The sequence below is a fragment of the Ictalurus punctatus genome, chromosome 3 (genome assembly GCF_001660625.3).
Source record: "Ictalurus punctatus breed USDA103 chromosome 3, Coco_2.0, whole genome shotgun sequence".
In the NCBI taxonomy this organism is placed as follows: Eukaryota; Metazoa; Chordata; class Actinopteri; order Siluriformes; family Ictaluridae; genus Ictalurus; species Ictalurus punctatus.
In genome coordinates this window covers 393,605-397,500 of record NC_030418.2, presented here as the reverse complement: position 1 = coordinate 397,500, position 3,896 = coordinate 393,605, and positions in this window count along the sequence as shown.

Sequence of the window (3,896 nt, the reverse complement as noted above, 5' to 3'; positions counted from 1 at the left end):
GAAGTGAAGAGCAGGAAGTGAAGAGCAGGAAGTGAAGCGTAGGAAGTGAAGGGCAGGAAGTGAAGGGCAGGAAGTGAGGGTAGGAAGTGAAGAGCAGGAAGTGAAGGGCAGGAAATGAATAGCAGGAAGTGAAGCGTAGGAAGTGAAGAGCAGGAAGTGAGGGTAGGAAGTGAAGGGCAGGAAGTGAAGAGCAGGAATTGAAGGGCAGGAAGTGAAGAGCAGGAAGTGAAGAGCAGGAAGTGAGGGTAGGAAGTGAAGAGCAGGAAGTGAAGGGTAGGAAGTGAAGGGCAGGAAGTGAAGAGCAGGAAGTGAGGGTAGGAAGTGAAGGGCAGGAAGTGAAGAGCAGGAATTGAAGGGCAGGAAGTGAAGAGCAGGAAGTGAAGAGCAGGAAGTGAGGGTAGGAAGTGAAGAGCAGGAAGTGAAGGGTAGGAAGTGAAGGGCAGGAAGTGAAAGGTGTCCTTGCAAGACCCTGCAGTGTGTTTTTTACGAGTCGAGTTGTGTGGTGTTTTTTTTATTGCTTTTACACACCATGCCGTTTTTACCGAGGTGAAACTCGGGTCTCGTTCTTCTTACCTGAGAGGGAAAAAACAGTAACGTAAGAAAACGGATTGGATCCAGATGCTCTTGTGGTCCACACTCACACACTCACACACACTCACACACACACACACACACACACAGGCGAACATCTCCCCTCTGACCTGTGTTCCAGCGCGGCCGTATATTGCCGATAAGACGCTCTCCTCTTTCACCGAAATCTTACACTAAGATAACAGAGAAAAAAACCTATAGGCTTTCCTCTAATTAATTAATCAGTGAGCTCATAATTAACCGACTCGCTATCATAACATCAACATCAGCGTTTCCTCTGCGGGCTCGTGTTTCACTCAGAAAGGAGAGGACCCCCCCCATACACACACACTCACACACTCACACACACACACTCACTCAGAGGACAGTGTGTCTTTAATCAGGGAGGGATGAAAATTTTATTGTGTCGTCATGGCGACGGAAGATGTCATGGGGATAAAAATTCCAGTCCCCAAATGGAAATGTGTTTTGGCACATGTGTGTGTGTGTGTGTGTGTGTGTGTGTGTGTGTGTGTGAGAGAGAGAGAGAGAGAGAGAGAGAGAGATAAAGTACGTGTGATAAATGCAAGGACCTCATATCATCATGTTACTGTGATTATGAGGACATTCAGTCCCCACAAGTACAGTTGTATAAGTGTGTGTGTGTGTGTGTGTGTGTGTGTGTGTGTGTGTGTGTGTGTGTGTGTGTGGGAAGTATAAAAACGGCAGCAGTCAACAGCTGAGATTTTACTGTAGACTATTTTCAGAAGTCTCTTTGTTTTATTCATACACACACACACACACAGAAACACAGACACACACACACTTGTTTCTTCACTTGCCAGGACTCCTAATTGCCCTCCTGAGGACTGTGTTTTTTGTCCCCACGCTGTCCTTCGTCCCCCAGAGGTCTCTGTGTGAACAGGAAGTCGTCCCCATGAAGACACGAATAGAAACACACACGTGAGAATAGAGTCGTGGCGTCTCTTTTATTTTCGCATCGTCACATCGTCACTGTAAAGTTTCTCCACGTCCAACCAAAACGCTTACGTTGAAATAAGAATTCTTTTGCGACTGATTTTATTTCTCTCAGATTTCAGCATTCGACCAAAAAATTAACTACATATTAATTTAACAAATCAAACGTATTCTGATAAACCTCTCTCTAATGTTATATATTTTTAAGATTATATATATCATCCTTTAAATTTATTATTTCAAAGTCATTCTAAATGTTGTATTTTGATAATAATTTATAGTGATAATGTTTTCGCTATTTTTAGTAAGTGTTGTATTGTTTGTATTGTTTGTATACATCATTTTTTATGTATTTTTAGTTAAATATTAAATTTACACTTTGTATCTGCTACAGAAATGAATACAATAGCACGAGAAAAACAAAAAAAATAATTAAACAATGAAAAAAATCGAATACATTAAAATGTCATTTAAAAAACTTCATGTTCTTCTTTCCTTCTTCCTTTCTTAGCTAAAGTGGATGTTTTTTTCATTCGTTTTTAAGAATTTTTTAATGGCTTGCTGAAAATCATTTTGATTAGAGATATCAGGTACTAATGTATAAAGTTTTCGTGTGTTTAAATATATTTTTAAAATGGTCATTCGATTAAAGAAGTACATTTTTGTAAATGTTTAAAAAAAAATTTTAAAAAAGGACAAAAATTTTGCTGTCGCTCAAACATCATTGGGTTTCCATTTAAAATACGTTCTGTTGCAGATAAACATACAGCAAGTAGATATAAAATAAACAAGTCTCTGTTTAGTGACACTGCTGAAGAGGAACGCGTAGAACCGAGGGGGCGTGGCTCAGAGAGGCGAGAGAATGCGACAGGACCGAGGGGGCGTGGCTCAGAGAGGCGAGGGAATGCGACAGGACCGAGGGGGCGTGGCTCAGAGAGACGAGGGAATGCGACAGGACCGGGGGTTCCGCTGCAGGAAATGGAAACTTCGGTGTGTCCGCACTCAAATTCGATAAATTACCCAGAATTCCTGTGTTGCAGCTTGCGGTTTGTACTCGCTGGTTTTTGTTTGTGGAGTCGGCGTGATATCTGCAGGGCCTGAAACCCGACCGCTGCGGTGAAGACAGATCTGAAACGATAATAACCTGAAATAAAATACGTCCTGGCTCACGGTACACTTCACTCATTTAAACAAACAAACAAACAAACAAACAAACAAACAAACAAGCAGCAGTGTACACGGTTGAAGTCAGTGTGTGTGTCGTGGTGTGATGGAGGACAACAGTGAGAGAAAATATATTTCTGTGGTGAAATTAGCACTGTTAGCATCGCAGTGCTGAGCGGTGTATTTGTGTGTGTGTGTGTGTGTGTGTGTGTGTGTGTGTGTGTGTGTGTGTGTGTCGGCGCAACGCAGGTACACTACAAATTTACTGCCACACCGATTTTTACTTTTTCTGTAAACGCATATAAAAGTTTATAGAGCTTGTAAAGTGCCCACTGTGTAACACCACCAACTTCTATTACAGAGAGAGAGACAGAGAGAGAGAGAGAGAGAGAGAGAGAGAGAGAGAGAGAGAGACACACACACACACAGAGAGAGAAAGAGAAAGACACACAGAGAGAGAGAGAGAGAGACACACACAGAGAGAGAGAGAGAGAGAGAGAGAGAGAGAGAGAGAGAGAGAGAGACACACACACACACAGAGAGAGAAAGAGAAAGACACACAGAGAGAGAGAGAGAGAGACACACACAGAGAGAGAGAGAGAGAGAGAGAGAGAGAGAGAGAGAGACACACACACACACACAGAGAGAGAAAGAGAAAGACACACAGAGAGAGAGAGAGAGACACAGAGACAGAGACAGAGAGAGAGAGAAAGAGAGACACACACACAGAGAGAGAAAGAGAGAGAGAGAGAGACACAGAGAGAGAGAGAGAGAGAGAGAGAGAGAGACACAGAGAGAGAGAGAGAGAGAGAGAGAAAAAATAAGGAATGATTGTTTAAGTAGTAGTGAACAGAAATGGGAACAAAAACAGCAAAGAAAAAAATCAGTGTCATTATTTATTTATATAAAGCAGTAAGAAGCAGGTCGTTACATCAGTGAGGAAGAAAGAGATGAAGGAAACGAGACAGGAAACAGAACACGAAAGAATCGAATAGAAAATAAACAACGAGTAAAACTTTTTAAAAGAAGTTAAAAGAAAAGAAAAGGATCTGGAAAAAGAGAAGGGAGAGATTTCTCCTGTGTTCTCCACTGACAGTGATTTAACTGAATCAGCCATTATACCGGGGTGTGTGTGTGTGTGTGTGTGTGTGTGTGTGTGTGTGTGTGTGTGTGTGTGTGTGTGT